Source organism: Rhea pennata, chromosome 8 (genome assembly GCF_028389875.1).
Source record: "Rhea pennata isolate bPtePen1 chromosome 8, bPtePen1.pri, whole genome shotgun sequence".
Classification (NCBI taxonomy): domain Eukaryota; kingdom Metazoa; phylum Chordata; class Aves; order Rheiformes; family Rheidae; genus Rhea; species Rhea pennata.
The window spans coordinates 3,688,525-3,710,574 of NC_084670.1; the positions used below are offsets into that span (position 1 = coordinate 3,688,525).

General features: G+C 40.7%; 1 protein-coding gene across 6 annotated transcripts in view; it reads right to left on the reverse strand.

Moving 5' to 3' along the window:
* Positions 1 to 22,050, reverse strand: part of PATJ (PATJ crumbs cell polarity complex component) — a 159,336-nt gene that overhangs the window by 66,202 nt on the left and 71,084 nt on the right. The gene's annotated exons all lie outside the window — the stretch shown is intronic.

A 22,050-nucleotide genomic window follows, 5' to 3' on the forward strand; every position in this document is an offset into this window, starting at 1 on the left:
AAGAAATTCTGCTGTGACTAGATACCAACCTTAGTACAAAGCCCAAGGTGAGAGAGACTGATGTATTATGCATTAATAAGAGAATGAAGAGATGATACATGTTCAGCCATACCCCTGAGTCAGCAGCAGTAGCTCGATCAATATTAGCTATTATTATTCCACCATGAGGCAGCATATTTTAACAGTATGATTTAACCACTGTAGTGAATGTTTCCATGACAACAAAGAAGAGGGGAAAGAGCTGGGGAAGGTGAGAAAGAATCCACTAAAAGTGAATAAAAAGAGCTGGAAGAAAAATGATAATGTAGGGGCATTTGCAACAGAGCCTACGGGCCACCTGCAGAGCGCCAGGGTGATTTAGCCAAACGCAGATCCACCCCTGCCGCACCTCTTTCCTGAGCAAGTTGTGGGCTGAGCACGGTGCTCAGACTGCAGCAGCCCATGCCTAAATGCCACCTTCCCCAGGACCTGTCACATACCCGTTGTCCATCAGGCGCACCGTTGGCAGCAGCTGTTCCCAGCTTCAGGGCTCTGGTGGCCCCGCAGGGGTAGGCACAGTGCGCAGGGACAGCGTGAGCCAACCCCGGACGCACCGAGGAATACGGAACAAACACTCCCATCGTTGTATTTTCAGGCCAGCATTTTCCTGCCTCTCTCAAATCCCTGCTGGTCTGAGCATAAAAAGCTGGAGGATGCATTTTAAGGAACAAATGCAGTCCCTGGAAAGCTGAGTCGGTAAAGCCCTGCAGAGCTCTGACAAAATCAAGAATACCGTAAGAAATTAAACCCCTAGCCCACTACTATCAATTACATACCCAAATTCATAATTGTATTAAATGGTAACCAATATTGCTGCATGGTTCTTCAATACACATTTTGACCTCGTTAGTTAAGAAATAAGTGGGGTGTCATTCACTACTTGAATTTGGAAAGTGTTATTTTTTAGCTTGGTACACAGGATGTCCTTCTGCAGAAAAACAGTAAACAAGGGAATGTCTTGAAAACGGTGCTTAGGATAGCACAGCAGATGCAAGCACATACACTGCCACGGATGTTTTATTCGTACTACAAAGGTTTAACTTCTTTTCCCATTGACCAAAGCCCTGATCTGAAGGCAATTAAGCAGCTTTCTGCCAAAATCCTGAACTTGTTACAGGGCTGCAAGCAGCTGCACAGTGCTTCCTGCCTGGGCACAGTATCTCGGCCTTGGGAACATTAGTTTTCCCCACAAAAGTGGCTTCCTACTTCTGCAGATGGAACAAAGAATCGGTGCTCCATAGCTGGCTCATCGTTGCTCTGCCACAGCTCATTTCATTGCTCACTTTATATGGACAACACATCTCATTTCGTTTGCTAGGAGCAAAGCACACATCTACAAGCATGTTTTTAGCAGCTCATAACAAGACGCACAGAAAAGAGGTTGAGGAGCAAGGGGAAAACGCACACATAAACACTGTACAGATGAAGACACATATCTTCAGGGACTGCTTCAAAACTCATTTCTTGTTTGTCAGTAAAACTCCTTTAAATTCCTGAACACGAACCTGATGCTAGTAGCCCTGTGACACCGTGCACACTGTCAGATCGCTCTCTCCTTGAGCCACACACAAGTAACTTTTGGGACCACCAGTACCAGTAAGCCCACCATAAGCTTTGCAGCGTTTCTTCCTGCTGGGGCAGCACAAAATGCTCCTCACATGGGAAAAAATATTAGAAGTTTTAAAATACCCGTATCTTCCTTTTCCATGTTGGGCTGAAACTAAAAGTATGAGCATTAGTGCTACAGAAACTAGCAATTAGGGCAATTGCCTAGGATGAGAGAAATCCACACGGAAGTTTCTGAGCTGCCTGCATTGGGCCAGGGCCTGAAATCAGCACTTCGCCGCTCAGGGCTCCAACCACAGTCTCAGTATCCGCATAGCAACAGTTCTTCTTGGAATGAAGAAAAATGTCACTGGGCAAAAGAAAGAGACCAACTCCAATGGTAATAACTTTCTTTTAATCCTCTTATTTTATTTGTTTAGAAGGTAAAAAGTCTTTTCTTTGGGGGGAGCATGTCTTTGGAGGTGGAGGAATCCATACTTGCAAGAGGAAATACAGTGCAGACTGCGCCCTTTGGGAAATTACCGTATCCGTTTAGGAAGCAATGCATTTAAAAAGCTACAGCGATGGAGCGGTGGACCAGTGGGAGGCTACGAAGGAAATCACGCAGGTGCTCAGGCGCTGAGTGCCCCTCCGAGCATGGCAAGAGGGCACCGGCATCATGCACTGCTGGAGAAGCTGCACGTGCGTGTGCGCACGTGTGTTGGTGCACACACAGATGAGCAGAGATACCCTGCTTTTAGACACCAGCCTCCCTGAGCAGGGCCTGCTGTCTCCTCCTCGAGCAGCAGAAGGTTCTGGCTTTTGCAAATGCCACCTTCTTCAATTAAGCGCTCTTCCAAGGGCTGTCCTCGCTAGCGAGCCACTGCTGTGTGAATGATAACACACCATTCCCAGCGGTGGCCGTGTTACTCATCCCATCTGCATACAAATATGCTTTGGGCACCCAGCTGATGTCCTATAATGCTCTAACCGTAGTCTCAGTTTGCCTCTTAATAAGAATCTCTTAAGATTATTTTAAACAAGTATTTACTGTTTAAACAAACATGCATCTTCGGAATCTTCTCTGCAATGCCTTTTTCAGCTGCTTTCCCTCCCCTCCAGCAAGTATCACTTTGCAGCCCTCTGCCTAGCATTGGGGAGCCAGTTAGCATCTGCTTTTGCAGCAAATGCCATTATCTGCCTTCATTACCCGATACTTTACACAAGGTAATTGTAATTCTGTTGTTACTGTATTACACAGGGGACATGCAGGTCTTCGTCTGGGCACTGCACGGAGTTGTTTCTGCAGTCGGTGACAACACGCTTATCAAAACTTCAGCAAACATATCTTACCGATGATATGTAGCGAGCTAATGCTAAATTCACAGTGTCTTTAAAAAATACTGTACAGATGCAATGTGAACTAGAAACATTGGTAGTCTTCAGTGATTACTCTTGCAAGAATACTTTCCAGTTATATTAGCAGAAAATTACCCTGGAAATGGAAGACAATTGCTTTCAAACAATATACCGCCATGCTGCCGCATATCTTGCCCCATTCCTATTATATTAAATAGAGATATAAAAGAAATAAATTGGGAAAATATGGTCAGGACATTTGAGTTTCCGTAACCTAGTCTTGCAAAAAATACACAATTCATCTGTACTGAAAACCAGACACCATTTCTCCGGAAGGCAAGAGGCTCTTTAAAATACAAAGATAGATAACAGTCCTGCAAAAGGCTGAGCAACCTGCTTCCCAAGGCTGCTGAAATCTCCAGTTAAATGAGCTGAAAGGGAAGAAGGACTTTTTAAACGTGGTATTACTGCATGACACAAATTAAGAGTCCATCTAGAAAGCTAAAAAGCTCTGAATGACTCAGCAACATGACTGGCTTTATCAAGTCGTGACTATTAAAACTGTTGATGCAAAATAAGGAAAAATGAAAGAGGAAAGGAAAACATACCACAACAGATGATATTTGTATACAAAAGGTGATAGGTACTGAGGTTTTTACATCCCTCTTGCATTACCTCAGATAATTATTAGCAACATATGCTGCCTTTTGGAGACTTTGCAATGATCTCATTTATCAGCCTGTGTTCATTTTAATGGTTTTTAGCTACCATTTTTATCACATAGCACATAACACAGTCACAGTCATAGCCTTTGCTGAGATTACTCTGTTCAGAGAGCAGTGCTGCAGCAACACATCCACTGCTTCTCATTTAATAACGATAGGTATCAGAATGCAGCCAGCATCCACTACCCACAGCAAACCTTGCATATCAAACAACTAATTCCCTTCCTGGTTTCCCTATAAACATAAGTCCCTTGAAAGCTAACCCTAGAGCTGTGAGGGCAGCACTTCTAATTTACTGATTACAATTTACAAGAACCTAAATAGGCATAGTTAAGGGACCATAATTGAACAAATGGGGTTTAGAATTTTCCCACTACTAATAATATAATAAGCTTATTGTTTTAATCTTCCCCCTAGCCTCTATCCAGCTCCAAGGAGGCAGACAATTCTTCAAACCTTATCTCAAAAGTGATGCAGTCTTCTGTTTTCATATGCTTTAATCTGAACAATAGAGAGAAGGTAATTTCTGTAATGCTTTCTTAAATTTCATAAAATCATACGTATTCTTCTCTCAGTGATTAGGATGCAAGAGAAAAATATAGCAGTTACATTCAAAACTGGCAAATTCAAGGGAAGAGCCAGAGACTGTGTTATGACCAGTCCTCTCCTTTGGGTGGTGCAAGGCAAGGACAGAGGCTGCTGGGCCCAATACCTTGTAGATACTGTTATCTCCAAACAGGTGGGTAGGTAGCATCCCTGGGCTGGGACAGGGCACCCATCTGATCCAGAACTCCTAAAATCCTCCTTGGAAAGCCATACCATCCCCTTGTCACGGCTCTGCTTTGTGTACACCATTTGGAAGTCATTCAATAAGACCAACTGATGACTCTCAGAGAAAATAAAACCCAGCATTTCTGCTATGCTTTGCCATACGCAAACAATCCTCATGTCCCAAGCCCAAGCCTGTGAAAAGCACGGAAGAGCGAGCGAGCGAGCTCCTAGGACACATGGCTGTACCTCTCTTCTTCCTCCCCCAAATCCTGTGAGCTGAAATACTACAAAGTTATCTTAAAAAACGTAAGCGAGTGTGCACAAGGCAGTCGTGCACCATCAATATAAAACGCTACCTGTCTCTCACAGGAGTCGTGCCACGGAGGCAGAGCCATCTCAGAAAGGACAGATAAAGCGTGGGCTTTCACACCCTCACAGATACCAAACCCAAGCTTCAGCCCAAGCTCAAGGCAAAAACAAGTGCATTAAACTTTTGTAAGACAATACTCTTACCTTAACATGAAGACTGCCTCTTTTCTTTTTTGTGTGAAGAATTCAGGGTATTATTTGGGGTCTCTGCATTTTGTCTCTTCAAAATGCTTCCTTCAGCTGACTGCCCTTCTGGTTTGCACCTCTCAGGCCACACAAATGCTTGGAACAGCTTCTTGGCTCACACAAGAAAACTCTCCTCCTGTGCTTTCCTTAAATCCCACTTTGCCCTCACATCACTTCCTACAACCAAAGGTAGAAATTTCTACTAGTAATTTCTTGTGTAACTAATCAAGGAATAAGGGTATAATGAGAATCTCAGCAATCCATTTAAAGTACCATTTCATTTTGTTCCTATGAGTAGATGACATTTAAAAATGGTTATCACCTAATGTTGTTGCTTCCTACAATCAAGGAACCATCTCACTCAAAAAGAACAGCAAAGAGAAAGGTGGCATTTAGTCCCTGCAGAAAAACAGTCTAGCTACAGCCCATAACATCAGGGAACATCTCCAAAGCTTGAACCATAATCGTGTCAACATTTTGAACAAATGGAGACTTTTCCATCTATTTTTCTGCTTATTTCAGGCCCCCAAACTTCATTCCAGGAGCTGCGATTTCTGTATACAACATCTAAGTTTTCTGAGCAGGTAGAAAAAGATACTATATGTTTCTCTTCTTTTTTAATTAGATGACAAGGACATGACAAGCTTATTCACACTGGTGTTTATCTGAGAATTTTAAAATTTTAAGAATTCAGTTTAGTGAAAAACTGGTAAGCAGAAAATCCTGATGCTAATAATTACTGATTATAGGGGAATCTCCCCTCCTCTTTACACAACTCTTCCCCTTATTTGCCTTTCAAATTACATATTAACTCCCATCAGAGCAGTTGGATTTACTAAGAAGTGGCCTCCTCAGGGAACCGTGATCTGGCAATCAGTGACCAGCATGGAGCACTCGCTGCCAAGCTCAGAGTACCTTCGTACCAGCCAGCAATACTGCAGTTTTGCACACTTTGATGCAGAAGACTGGCAAAAGCTTTGGCATGTTTATTCTCTAGTCACCGATAAACCAGGTGTTTTATCTAGATAGCAAAGACACAAGACGGGCCAGTTGTTTGAGAATCAGACTGTCACCAGGTGATTAAATATAGACAAGCCCCCCCCCCCCCCAAAAAAAAAAATCCCATAAAAAACAAAACCAACATTTTGCCTCTGCGAGAACACAAATAGTTATGCTTCACATATATCACACTGTGACTGATGTTTGGTCCCATAAAGGCAGAGGCGTTTTGAATTACATCTTTAAAACACACAGCAGCCTCAAAAGTAAGTCAATGCAGGCTTTTTCAGCTGTTGAAAAGGTAACTGAACAAATCATGTAGAAAAATACTGTACAGTATAATGTTGCATTATATTATATTGTACTATACAGTATAGGTTATTTAAGGTCAAAACATACGAGAGCTTCTCCTGGCATATCATTTACAGTCCGGTGGTACACTGCGGTCTCCAGCGATTCACAGATGGTTTGGCAGCCGGGGCACCACATGGCCTGTAGATAACAGGCAGCTATCGCCACCCGCCAGGCTGGCCTGCACGGGTCCCCTGAGAGCACGGCAGCCTTGCGCCCGCTCCACTGCGCACCTAACGCAGCTCTCCGAGAAGCTGGGAAATGTTAACAGCGTAAGAACATTAGAAAATACTGATTTCCATCTGCAAAGTCTCGAGCAAATTTGAAACAGCTCTAAGCACACAGCGCTTATCCCTCTGGCCTGCTGCAGTGTGGCTATGACGTGGCAACAACATGCCAACCACATTACTGGAGCAATCTGTAAGGATGCATGATGAACACACAGAAAATCAGATTTCCAGATGCTGTGACAGACAGTATTCCAACATCTCATTCCACCGTGGAGCTCTCCTTGGAAAATCTTGCAATTAGGATAGAAATTCCTTATTCTAAGTTATTCTTCCCAATACGAGCAGGTTTTCTGCCTTGCTGCTGTTCACATCGGTTTGCTAGGATCTCTAACCCATCCGTATTTGAATGCTGCTCATTCATTTGATGGAAAAACAAGTGTCTAAGACTGAACAAAGAGTATCTGGAGAGCTCTAATTCACTGCTTTTCTGCTTAGTCTCAGCATTAACAAATGAATATTGTGAATATTTAAATTCTTCCTCCCCTGACAGTAATATAGTGTAACCTGACCTGACAATGTTTCATCTTTAAATAATGATGCTACCACAAAACAACTTGCACAAGTCGTTATCTTGGAATCTCTCTGCATGGAGTCTAGTTAAAGTAAATGGCATTAGAGTACTGTCAAAAACTGCTAAGTTGTTACCTAATGAAGGCTTTTATGGACCCAATCTCCAGCTTTCCTAGCTTCTACAATAAGTAATCATAAAAGGAAACAAGGAGAACACCTCTCACAAGCCAAGATGACGAGACATTTCTCGTCTACTGACTCATTCTGGTTTAAGAACCTGCAATTAGAGTCTAAATCTTCTTCATTTACAAGGGAACCAGATGAGAAAACTGAGACTTGGAGGCTCAAACAATGAGGACTTCTTAACCAGCAAACAGGATCCATACCAACCAGCCCAGAGATCTCAAAAAAATTTTTTAAATGATTGCTCTTAAAGGAAGGTCTCCAGAGGAATTGCCACTATTGGTGAAATGTAGATGAAAAAGTGTAAAGCTTCCAGAAGGGCAGTTGCCATAACACGCTAAGGTTCAATTCAAACCTCACTGACCTGGCTGAAAACCAATCCTACAAGAAAAGGATCAGTACTCTGTTGTGGAAGAGCAGGTGGAAAGGAGGAAGGGATGCTACGCAGGTATGGGTAAGAGTATGGTGGGCAGGAGATGACAGAAGGAGAGCCCAACACAAACACTGATTGCTTGCTTTGCCCCGGAGCAGAGCCTTGCAGCCCAGCAAACTCAGATAACAGTACCGTGAACTGACAAGGACTAAATTATATTTTTACATTTAAAAAATATGATACAGTAGTTCAAATTTCTTTGTACAGTGATTTTGAAATATGCTGTGGCAGTGACTAGAAAAGATTAAATTTGAATGAGTCATCTAGGATTGTAAAACCTAGGGAGATACCCACAGAGTTGCACTGGAAAACACAGTGCAAGTCAGAACAGTAGGAAGACCCAAGGAAGACAGACCATGATCAGCTACTTTAGGTGTCATTTAAGTCAACAGTGGTCTTACTGATCAATTTTAATGCTTCTACTTTTTAGTTATTTTGCTAAAGACTGACTCTTATTGGTTAGTTACCACACATTTATTCGCAGGTAAAGATGGCATTTATGTGGTTTGTTCCCTCTTTATGCTAACCAATGGGATAAAACACTATATGAGTATGTAAAGAAATATAACACTTCATATATATTTGGTGAATTGCTTAAGCCTTATCATGTATGTTGGATGCGATGAGCAATATTACTTTTACACTGTGTATTTTTTATTGTGATATACACCATTTGTATTTGGATGGAAATTATGATGCAATTAAAATATAAACAGCAGCCTTCTATTTTAAAAATAACTTATAAATATGCTAATTGTAATTAATTTGTAAGATTTATTAAAATGTGTTTTCATTTAAAATTGAAATATTAAACAAAAGCATTATTATTCATGGTAGGTAATGAATTGAAGCAAAGGTTCTCTGGTGATCAGAAACATATTCAAATGGTCTAAATTCCACTTTGTTAAAGGATTTCCTTTTGTCTGTCTTTAGGCCTTCACAAACACCTAATCAACAAAACCCGCTACACAGTGACCCAGTGGAGGGTCTACCCTCAGACCACAGCCATGTACAATCGCGTAATTTTAAAGCCAACAATTCTCATGTTCACACTCCCACTTCTTATTCACAGACTGGAAAAGGAAAATATCCTTTTCAGCTTTTAACAAGTTGTTCAAGTTTGATAAGCTCTTTTTATTCCCACTGAATTAGTTAAATAAGCTGCAGAGAGAATAGGTCTTTGTTTCAAGCAGCTGAAGAGAAAGTCAGAAGCTGGCTTCTTATTACAATAAACTCTTGGTCCTTTAGCCACAGACTTCTCTCAGTGCTCTGGATGCGCACATACATTTCCTGAATATTTTTTTTCATTTAAATTTTGTTAACAGATTAAAGTAAACTCACCTCTTTATGTAGGTTGCTATTTAAAACTTACAACAAATGTTTAAAAGCAGAAAAGACCTGAATTTAGTACAAATCTGATTTCAATCAAAAAACAGTTTAACATGAAGAAGGTGTGTCCAGAGGACACAAGGTAATACAGCTTACTCAACTCATAGAAAGAATGTGCAAGCAGATCCGACCATCCTCATAACAAACACTGAAGATACGAGCAGGACTTCATGGGTTGGCCTTTACCTGTGTTTTGGTTTTGGAAACTCAACTGTTTAATATAATTTCTCTCTCTTTTATTTTTTATTTTTTTCTTTTTTAAAAAACTTGGGCAGCCATTCAGACTCAGTATTTTGCTAGGTGCATCCCTGTTCAGCCTTCTATCAGAATGATTACAAATACTCTCAAACTATCTGATGAATATTCAACTTCAGGATCCTCTCTGCTTTTGCACAGGACACTAAAATCAAGTTCTCTAGTTCTCTGGTGCTGCCGAGAGGTTTATCATGTTCTTGAAGACGACTCTTGCCCTGTATTTTGGTATTCTACGCATTTGTCTCTCACTAAGCACTTCTGGGTAGAGAATCAATATCATTAACAAAAGATCAGGAAAGAAGAATGGGCACAGGCCACCTTCTACCTCCTCACACCCTGCGGTGACCTTACAGAGCCAAACAGTTGCAAAACCTTAGCCCAGACAAGCTCTGGGTCCTGTTTTTTTCAGCTATCAAATCGCACTTGAGTCAAAACTCTGAGCTTTTTACCACATCCAGGAATGCTTGCAGGGTTTTCTGTTATTGTTATGGAACTTTTTTGTTAAGTATAAGCCTGAGTTTTCCAACATCATGACTTGCCTTTGACTGCTGAGGTCAAATGAAAATGAAAAATGACTGCAACAACTGACAATACTGAAGACTACCTATTTTTCTGCTTTAGAACAAAACAATTATATAGGAATAACCTCACTTTAAAGCCTCTTCTGTTCACAGAAAGGAAGCAATAGTAGTTATTCTACTGTAAGTTTCCATATCTTCAGCTGTGATGTATATGTTCTGTTTATGAAGCTTAACAATATAATCTTAATATTACATGTAAAACAGATGCACAAGCTAACGGCACACCACCACTGGGGAGCTGCTGGCTCACCACGTAAAGCTTCAAGCATGGATGAGACATGCAATTTGAAAGACAGAGACCTATTCCCACATCTCTGAATGCGGCTTCTAATATAAAACTTGGGTGTCCTGCAATTAAAAGAGTACTGCTGGCCGCACCCAGTAACACCCATCCCTGGGATCCCTTCCTCTAGCCAGCCACCGAGCTGCCAGACTCGGCCAACAGTCACACAGACGCATCGCTGCTCGCCCACGATAGATTAACGCTGTTGTTCCAAAAGGGAGAGAGAGAGAGAGACCAGTCAGGTAATGAACTGACTTAAAGGTCCGCTCTTGAAATGAGAAAGCAAGGATCTATTGCTTGAAATGATTTTAAGTTGCCATAGGCAATATAAACTGAAAATAAATAGGTATGCTGTGCTAATAAAAACAAAGAGATTTTGCTACCACCAAAAGAATCAATCATTGAAGAAACAGGATTCATTTCTAAGAACACATCTGGGACGGACAAAACAACTCCGACATCTCCACAGCCAGCTTCCATTTTCCTTTTCTGTAGGGTGAAATGCGGGGTGGGGGGAGAACGGGACAGATGAATAGATAACAGTTTCCTCATGCGCAAAACCCCCACCATTTAAGTTCCCTGTGAAATCATAAAACAGTCATATACTCTCCCCAAATACACCATACATCTTATTTAATCAGCTGACTTCACAAACTATCCAAAAAGCTAATCGTGTTTATGCTGCACTTACGACATGATAAAACTTGATAGATTTGATTAAATGAGACAATACTCTGTACCACAAATTTTATTTTGAATTTTTTAGATATCAAAATATGTTAGTAGGCAGCGGATAGCTTCTCTCCCTTAATATATTTAATAAAGATATCAATGCATCAAGCATTGGGCATTTTTTAAATGAACACAATTATAATCAGGAAACTGATGATGTATTTGAATGAAGACCTACAATATGTCAAATATCCTCCTTTTCTATTCTTGCGGAAGAAATCCATCTCCAAGGTTTATCCAAGGAGGAAGAGCTAAACCGATAAATTTCAACACATTAAACAGACTTACTTTTTCTACTCTGCCTCGAGGAGCATGTCACCTTACAGAAAGCTTAAAAGACAAATGCTCTAGGGAAAAATAGACTGGGGCTTGACAGTTTCCACTGGAATTCTTTTTTGGGTTGATATTTGACTGATTTTAATTTTTTAAACACTGTGCTTCATTATAATGACATGAACGGATACTTCCCTTTGTGTGAATTTAGCCCTCAAATGCAACGATTCAGAGGCTTCCAAAACTTGCTCCTCAGGAATAAACAGTCTTTTAGTTAAGATGGAATTCTATAGGTCCTGATTTTTATTTTATATTATTTTTTTTTTATTTTTAAATGGCCATCTAACTCCTGGGAACTGTGGCACAGAGCTTCACAAAGCTTTGTGTGCATCTTACTGCATATGACTTATCAAATCACCCCACAGACCAAGCTAGAGCAGAAGCCAGGTCTTCTGAAGTGCAGTCCAGGAGTTATGCTCCCATGCTCATTAATTATATTTTAAAAACTTAATTTATATTAATCTAGATTTTAACATGATGAATCACTTTATTCCGCTTTCCTATAGGAACAAAGCATATGCAGTCATACTCTGTGAGCCCAGGCCCCTGCCCAAAATTTTGAACCTGCTGGCCAATCTGAAGCAAATTTCACAGTGGACTAGAGGTCTCAAAGGAGCTGTAAAAGGTTCCTGAAAATGGGCAGTTAGGCAGAGGCGAGAAACCCAATAAATACCCTGACCGAGGGAAAGCTTCAGCCTGAGATAAGGCCTTATTACAGCAGCAGGAGAGAATTCAGATTAGAGAAAGCCCTTAGAAAAGCTCCGGCCACAGGAAGAGCTTAAATCAGAGCTCACACCTCCTCTGACACCCAGGTCAGTCAAACGGAGACAGAGATCTGTAGGAGCGGAGCTCCATCAGCTGCAGGGCTCGCAGGCACCTTGCTGACCTCCTCGGAGCCCTGCAGGCGATTCCTGTGCGGGACAGCGCAGAGGAGCGAGCCCCGCGGCTGTCTGCCTCCCCCTGCCCGCCCTCCAAACATCGCTCCCCGCAGAGCGAGGAAAGCAGCTGGGCAATGCATCGGAGCGGGAACTGTCCGCCAGCACGTGGCTGCAGGGGAAGAGGAGAAGGGCACAGAGCGTACGTACCACCTGGCTGCTGCGAGGGTCTATTAAGGGCCGCCAAAGGTTTTGCCCACTGGTCAGTGCCATCACCAAGAGCTGTCCGCTCCTCACCACCAGCAGCAGGTCCTGCTCACTCCCACCCTCCTGGCAGGCTCTCCTCGATTGCCTGTGCCAAGCCCTATCCATTTACCATGCCACAATCTGTCTTTGCACACAGGCAAAAGGATGACCACGTCGTTCTGCACCCGAAAGGCTTCATTGAACTGCCCATTCCTCACAAAATCATCTCCAGCTGCCTTCTTGGCCCTTACTCATATGCTGACAGTGCTCATTCTTGCATACTGCTCTATTCATTCACTCGTCCCATCTCATCCACTCTCTTCCACGCTTCTCTCAGCCCTTCAGGGATATCTCACCGACTCCTTAACAACAGCGTCAGGCCACTCACTTAATGGATCTCTTCCTCTGAAGAACGGTATTGTAAAAACCACGTCTTCTACACTTCTAACTCATTAAATCCTGAGATGAGATACCACAGTATCTTTAAAGAATCATTTGGATGGTGTAATCCCTCTCTCCTCTCATAAGCCTAACATGAAGAGCCATAACAACTCCACACGCATGTGCAAACACAAGCAAATGCCTTGTGTCTCAATACCACACATCATTTTCCTCCAAATTACTCCTAACTCACGTATACGGTGCAATTCTAAGTAACAGCTTGTCACAGATAAGAGAACTTATCTTTAACATCTCAGAATATTCCCAGCAGCATCACACCATGGGAATGACAATGTCCCACTTCACTTTATAGAGAACCTGGCAAAGTATGCGCAACTACAACTTTTTTAGGTCTAAAAAAAATGGTACTTTAGCTTACCTGATAATTCAGAGCCATAAAACACTCAAAAGTGTTTACATACAGGATAGCTGATGTATCTGATTTTAAGGTAAGGGATATCAAGCCCTCCAAAACTACCCGAATTATTTTTTAAAAAGTAAGCTTTTAAAAAAAGCAGGCTCCACAGAGCAATCACAAAATGGTATGATGAAGTCAAGTTTACCACTCCTGGCTTCGGATAGCATACACAGCTCACCTGCAGCTTTGTCACTTGGCAGTAACACACACAGCATCTGAGCAGGCATTCCCAAAGTTAGTTTGCTCAGGTACTGCTCTCAGCAGCTGCTGCTGGCTCTGCATACACCAGCAGAGGTGCAGAACAGCATGGGTCCTACCCTACATTTAAGCCTCATCCACGTCTAAACTGTCGCCTTACCTGTCCTATTCTGTTGCACATTCAATCTCAAAAATCCCTATACCTCTACTTTGCTTCCCCTTCTCACAAACCGCCCCAGTGTAGGGAACACAGCATTGGCCTTGCTCCCAAATCCTGCATCTCAGTTGTGGTTGCTGATGGTGGCTGGTTCTCACAGCATCAACCGTGCGCAGGGCAGGGAGGGAGAGTCGGGAGGCTGCACATGGCACCAAGGTACCACCTGTCAGTGGGAACTGATGAGGTGACTGCCCGTTGGAAATGCTCTCCCATCCACCAAATTAAAGTACAGGTTCACACAACCACAGCCTCTTCACGTGGAGGCACTTACCTGATCTGGCAGAGAGCACTGGATTAACATCTGGTTCTGCGGAGAGGCTCCTCACTCACCTCTGGCAAATGCATCAAGGTCCATGCAGACCCGCAGCTACTGCTCCTGGCTCTAGCTGCACAGGCACCTCTTTGAAGACGGACACTTACCGTAGCTTGAGGCCCTCAGCTCTGGAGGGCTCTGCTCCTCAAACCTCAACTCCATCTCTGCCCAGAACATGTGCGCACACACACACACACGCTTTCTACATTCACAGCAACAGCAATTTCTGCTTCCTTGTATCACACCCAAAAGCTCAATGCATTAACATTTCCTCTACCAACTTTTTGGGAGGCAGAGAAAGGGAAGCAGAGACACAAGCTGTGGTCTCTAGGCACAGATGAAGTAAACAGACATGCCTATCATCACACTAATTATAGACAACTCATTATCACTTATCTATAAGCTATTATGTTGGGGTAGGGTAGAATAGAACCTGCCCTTTAGCCAGTTGCCACATTATCTCTTCTAATTTCAATATACCAAAAGTAGTTTGAATCTGCAGGTAAAATAGAAATGTTCATCTTCTGTATGTATCAAATTCTATTATACAAACACACACACACATTTCAACATGCATGTGGCTATTACAAATACAAAAGGAGATTTTTAACAGTCATTCATGGTGTATGATAGCTAACAAATCTACAAAAATACATTCTGAGCTGCTCTTTAAATGCCAACTATTCTAATGAAAAACATTTATATATCTGAATAGAGCAGAAGGCAAATAGATGAGCAGCCCCCAAATGACCATGTTGAACAAAGGAGAAACTACTTTTAAGACTAAATAGCAAAAAATAACTTTGACTTTCTCAAACAGTTAACGACGTTATTCTGGACAGCTGTCTCAATTATTGTAATACTCTGGAAAATGAAAGTAACATCTGTAAAGAATAAAATTATTGTTATTCAACATTTTTACTTTCCCTTCTGTTAGAGGACTACTTGTACTTTGTATTCGGAGGAGTTAACTGTTTAAATCAAAACAGACCATTTTGCAAAAGAGCTATTATGCAAATATCTATTCTATATTCTCACTAAAAGTAATGATGTTCTAGTCTGGACAAGACTTGATGCACAACAGAGTTTCTTTTTATTTTTTGTGAAGTGGAGCAACATCATAAATGATGAAAAGACGGTAATGATGAAAGATACTATCTTATTACCTAAGAACCAGACACTCAAAAATATAAACACATAACAACCTTCTATGGGCTAACGCTCATCTTGCAATTATTCCTTTAAATTTTTGCATCTTTTTAACATATTTTAGTTGCAAATCATTGCAGTGGTATTGTGTTCTTCAGTGAAAGTAATATAAACATCTACTTGTACTGCCCTCTCTTAGCAAGTTTGTGCAGTGATACCTGTATTCGCAGATTTATAACACAGACATCATCTTCTATCTACATAAGCTCTGTGATATTACTTATCTGTAATGCCTGAGTAAGATCCAAGATCCCTAACAACAGAAGCTAACTGCACCATGCCTTAGAGAATTTAATAACCTTAAAACACCAAATGAGTATATTTCATGCCTAGCAATTTAATGCTATTCTCTGGATACCTGGCTTGTGTTAAAAGAAAAAGATCGTATCTAACAACAAATGCAATCTGAGGCAATATTTAAAGATTAGATTATCCTTCACTGCAAATAGCTCATTTGTTTACTATCACGTTGCTTTATTCTTGTTTTGCCTCCTTTTACCACAAAAATGCTGAATATTCAGTTTAGATTCCCCAGCAGCTTTTTATTTTAGTCTAAAAACATTTACCTAACACATTCTTAACAAGCAAAGTGAAGAAAATTCAGCCATCTGCCTCTACATTACAATAACAGTTATGGAAGAGTAGATTATTCTATAGAGCACGAAATTTAGTGCTAGGAATTGTTATATTTTAAGCACTGGCACGCTCACATCAGTTTTGTATATCAGAATGCTGAACAACAACGTATAACAGAAACAGTGATTTATAAGGAAACACAAGACAAAATATTTTAAAGGTATTAAAAGCAGTACTTGAATCATGGTGTATGTCCATGCTCCAAACTGAGAAAAAATGATCTGTCCTCCTGTTTTCTTATCTCCAGCACTTTACTAGTTCTAAATGATCACTAAAAATATTCAAAATGACTCACTGGAAACAAATACAATAGAGCGCGAGAGGTGAATCCTTACCTGGGAAGCCCCCTTGCACCATTGCTGTGCCAGGCTGCCCCTCAGGATATCTGCATTCCTGACGAACCCTCAGTGCCGTACGCAGCTCCAATCCTCATCGCACACAGGCTCGGTGCTCGTCTCCCTTCTGACGACCTTGGGCCTATTTTCCTCAGATTTTTCTCTCCTTAAGGGCAAACTGTCTGTCTGTCTCGATTACGAGATGCCATCAATTGCATTAATTTCAGGCTACCCACAGGCTAGCAGTCGCATCCGCCAGCAGCCGAGCGCTGCCTGCACAAGCTCGCCGGGCGCAGCACATCTCTGCTTTCCCCCGTGTGACCTACCGATGCTCCGCGCCTGCCGGGGTTGCACTGCCTGACTCTGCTCGCGTTCGAATGACAGCTCCATCCCCAAGCACGACTCACCTCTGCTGCTCGTGTACTTCACTGCTAGCTGCAGTTCATATCACGTTTAATGACCGTGGCAAAGCAGTAGTTAATAGCCATTTTTTAAATCTAGGCGTCCTTTCCGCACAGGCTACAGGGGTTATCAATGAATTGCTATTAGCTCAAATGACTTCAATAAACGTGTTGTTTTGCAGCATTGCAAATCTTGCAGTTTCCCAACAAGGGCATGCATTCGTGGATTATTTTTATATGCCAGAAAACAAAACTAGCCTGCCATCATAAGGACAATTCAAACTTCCCCATAACTTGTATTTTGCTGCGACTCTGAACAAGCAGTATTAGTTTTACTGCAACGAGTGCCGAACTGAAACACTGAAGAGATTCAAACCGCCTCATTTAGTAATTAAAAAACAAAGATAACTGCTCTCTCTTAATTTATAAGCGTACTCAGTAATTTTGGGAAGTCCTTACTAATTCTCTATTCCAACTGCTGCATTTAAAACAACCCAAAATATTCTGTTATTTTGTTAATACCATTAATTTATTCATTTTTAAAGTTCATTGTCCTTTTTTTAGAATGTATATCACAGCACACACATAGCCATCTGTTCAGTGCATTATGTACAAGCACACAGTAAAAAAAAAATCCAAGTCCCAGCTGCAATTTTACTATTAAAAATTCATCAAGAATGTAATTTCCTTTTGCAGTACTTCATCAGATGAGAACTGTACATGTGATTCACAAATACGGGGGGGGAGACATCAACTCAATAATAAAACCCCAAACTAACCGCAAGCTACAGTGACACCAGCATCGTAGTTTATCCTCACATGGTACAACAGCTTGCAAGGCTGCCCAGAGCATACAACCCTTCTGGGTCTTTCATTAGTACTGGTTACAAAATCTACATATTTTAGCTAATTATGTCTCAGAACGAGAAAAGAAGATTAGCAGTATAGAGTCACATTAAAGAGATTAACCTACAGCTAAAAAAAAAAAAATGAAAGTCACTGTTCTGTTTGTCTAATCCTGGCTTTTGCATGATCTTTGAAAATGCACCGAACTAAGTACACATTGCGTTTTTAATTTTTCTTTAATACAGTAAGCATGGCATTTACTATTTTTTCAATATTTTATTTTCATAAAGCTTGAAGCTTTTTCCTGGCCGCGTTTTACTCTTTGAACATCTTCGCTATTTGCTGTTGATTGCAGTGACATCTATTGGAGAGGCAGTGTTTGGCTACAGCAGCTGCCTCACCTGAATTTTGAAATTCTCCTCTGTTTTAGCACAGCTTCACATAAAATGACAAATTCTAAGCACTCAGATTTTCTTGGGAGTTATGTTGATTTATCAATGTTTTCATTTTTACATAGTTACTTCCTTTTCAATAATTCTGGCATTTTTCCAAAGTGACAGCGATAGTTTTGCCATCTTAGTTCATAGCCTCACTAAAAGCGTCCTTAAGCCATGTCCTTACAGCTAAAGGATATCAAATACACTTGAACATATTTTGCAGGGTCTCAACTGAGTTCTCTTTGGTTTTGGTTTTGAAACAAATATCAACTCCATCTCACATGCGTACGGCCAAGCCAATCCTGCCTAGCAGCAGGCAGTGCCAGTCTGTCTGGACCAAGTTACACACACTTACACCCCTTCATCCTAACTCTAAGTAGGGTGAAACATTAGAGAGATTTAAAAATATCTTGTTCTGGTGGGAGAAACCATCACTCCTCAAAAAGCATTTTAGGAAGCTAAATCACTATGCTTTCTTGCAGCTCCATCGATTTCTACATTGGCTATAGACAAAATAAAAGGGAGGTGGCATTATTATCCCCTTATTAAATACAGCTAAATATTCTTGCAGACAGGAAGGATGAGCGCAGCAGCATCTCCTCCACTATCTTAGCCACCTTGCACTAATTTTTATTCTCTATTTTTACTATTTTAAACCAAGCGGATCAATCTCACTCTCCTAGCTAGACACAAGATTTTAGTAAAAAAATAATAATAATAAAATCTAACATCCATTAAAATTATGGGTTCCAAGCTTTTTCAGTAGTTGTCCTCTTAATTTTATTATAATGCTTTTTAAGATCTTTCCTATCTAACTTATCATTCTCCTCAACTCAATTACAAAAGTATATCTAAATTGCAGCAATACTAATGCCCTACAGAAAATCTTATAAAACATTTCGTTACCAACTATTCTGTTCATCCATTTCCTCTGCTTCTTTTTATTACTAACCCTTTATTAGAGTAACAAGCCACAACAGGGTATACATTAGCCTATTAGCAGATTCTTAGTGCACACCTCTGGCCATCTACCACTGAAGAAAAAACACACCAGTACCAATTGTTGCTGTAGCAGAGCCCCTTGTAAAGACAAATAGCTCCTTGAACACCCTCCCCTTTATTTATTTATTTCGATTAAAGAAAAATAATCCTATTCAAAACCTCATGTTTAAAAAGCTTGGGAAAGCTAAATAGTATCTACATGGAGAAACTGATCTCCACCAAAATAACCTCCACCACAGAAAGACAGTTCACACTATAGGGGAATGGACCCAAACCTGCGATTCTAATATTTTCAGGTCTTTAAGATGAAGGATTTTGAAGGATCTTTTTGTAGTAGACTAAGAATCATTAAGTTGATATGACAGACAATGAGTTAAACAAGGAAGGAAACAAATCCTGCCTTTCTCAACAAATCCTGTAAGCCTAGTCTTTCTTCTCCTGCTATACCTGTAAAATCACCATTCTTCTCCACATGCTACAGTTTTACAAGACTATTTTGAAAAGTAAACTGAAAGTCTTAGAGCAGCATAATCAGAGTAAACAAGAAGCAGATTACCCAGAGTCAGAGTTGAATAGTGATCAAGGTTTTGATAGCATCACTAGAAGAAATAACACAAGAGAACATTCTGTTTTCAGCTTGCTCCCAAAGCCTAGCAAAAAAGCCTTCTAAGAACTTTGAATGAAGAAAGTAACCTTGGAGACAGTGATCACAAATGGCTCAAATTAAATTGAAATATAAAGAGATGCAGCTCTGAAGCCTTACATTCAAGAAGTACTGAATAATAATTTATAATAATAATTTACATATTTGAAAAAATGCCTAAAATTTCTTGGTAAAATCAGACTTTATAAATTAAAGCACTAGAACATGGAATTTCTCTAAACCAAGAACTATCTAGTAGTTCTGTCTCCAGGAAGGATTCATCCTCTTTGGGTGAATAATCACCTCTGCAAAGAAAAGACAGAATATCTACAAGAACTGACTGTTTGTTATAACAGGCCAACACGGAAAGCTACAGTTTCAGTGGTGGAAAAACACAGAAATAAAAGGGAGCACTGCCAAAAGGTAAATGGATTTAGATCCCACAGGGGAAATTACCAAAAGGTTATTCAGCCCCTTAAAAGGGAGAACAGACAAAACAGAGAGAGACTGCATGCAGTACGGATGGGACAGAAAGGAAATAAAAATTTTCCTAGTATGGGAGAAAGACTTAATAAAATGCTTAGCTTTTGCTTTCAATATGAGGAACAATGAAGAACATGGAGACAAGGAAGATAAGAGTAAGGGACTCTCACGGAAGGAACGATAAGCAAGGATTTGAAAAAAAACAGGTCGAGTGGAACAAGTAAATTATTTCTGGAAAATGAGACAAATCAATGAGTAGGTTCATGAAACTGTAGCTGTATCAATAAGAAGGCTAATGAAATCCATCAGAAGCAAAAGCAGAGGACACAGATTTAACAGCTCACTCACCTCAAAATGCCCCTAAGGCCTTCCACGCTATGGGCACACAGACAGGAGGTAAATGAAACAGAGACTATGACACAGATTTATCCTAGTTGATTTTTTTTTAACTGATCTTCTAAATAAGGAAGACACAATAAATCTAATCTACCCGCTGTTCAGTGAAGCTTGTAAAATTATTAAGTTTACAAAAGTAGTACAGTACTGGAATTCATGGAGAAGACTTTCTCTTTCAAGTGATCACAGAAAAGATACTTTGTAAAAGCCCCTTTCAGTGCTACTGAGCCGCTTAATAACATTTTAAATACAGTTACATTGTTTCTAAGATGATTTTTACTTCAAGAGTTGAGGTGCGAACTTGGTTTAAAGTTCCTTAGTCTGTTTTTTAAAGAAACTGAGTGAAGCAAGGGATGAATAAAGCAGAAAAGGCGCATCTTGGTTTTGGAAGATTCATGGAAGTGATGGTTATGGCAAACATTCAACTTCAGTCAGTAGAAAGGGTAGAGAGAAAGGGATGCATCCAAACAGATCTGCTTGCTGCTGTCAAATCTGGTAGGGTTGATTAATTTAATATCAGAAGTAGCTTTACCTTCTCAGCTATCAGTCTCAGCTGGCAATATCATTAGGAATTGCAAATCAGCTAGAAAATGACCAAGCTCATCAATAAGAAATTACAGCTGTGCAAATGTTAACATAGGTCTAGCAAGCACTTGGATTGAAGCCCATCCTAATTAGATAACTCAAGAATCAAGCTACCTATCAAATACAACCTTTAACTGGGAATTACAACTTTTGTAACTTGTAACAGCCTGAAAACAGTTTGCGACAACTAGTGGTTTACAAACAGAGCTGGTTTAAAGTAAAATAGTTCATCCTAAAATGTGGAGTTTGGAGTCAAATTCTCCTCTGACTAGCATTCCTCCAAGAAGTTACCATAAAACTTCAAGTGATTAAGGTGCAGCCTCCAAGCAGATGAGATGACAAATTCTGAAAGAGGAAGTTCTGGAAAAATCTACAGCTGGTTCAAGAACTAGTAGCTTTTCACTAAAACAGAGGCAGCCCTGAGCAGGCTGTTCCTGTGCACCTTTTCCATGAGAACAATCTTCCAAGATCCATGTTGTCTCCACTTACAAAGCCCTGGGAGTGACCAACCAACCAACCTCAAATTATCTCAGCTTCAATGACATGCCATGGCCAATACCAGGAATTAAATCAGTAAGAGCAGGCAGAAGGGCTCGTTCACCAGGAGGTCTGAAGTTGTGAACCTCCACTCAGACTGGTAGGCATAGGTGCTTCAAGGTCAGAAACTACAAAGGCATCTCTCTACTTTAGCCTCCATATAACTAGGACAAACATAAAACACTCCAAGACACAGGATGATGAGAAAAATAACAATAGCAAAAAACCAGGTGTGTTGATTTAGTGCAAGAGAGTGTAAAGGGGGAGGAGGGAGTCAAAGTGGCAAATCTGGGAAATAATTTAAGAATCCTAACTGTGATTTTAATATTCCTCAATATTTTACTGGAAAAATAATAATGTTCCATTTATCCAAAGTTAGAATGAAAAAGCAGTATCCTGGAATCTAAGTCAGGCTGTTGGAAGCTCTTAAGCTGACTTTGCATTCAAGGGTGAAGCACCACAACTGCCTCCCGCTGCTGATGCTGCTGCCAACACAAGC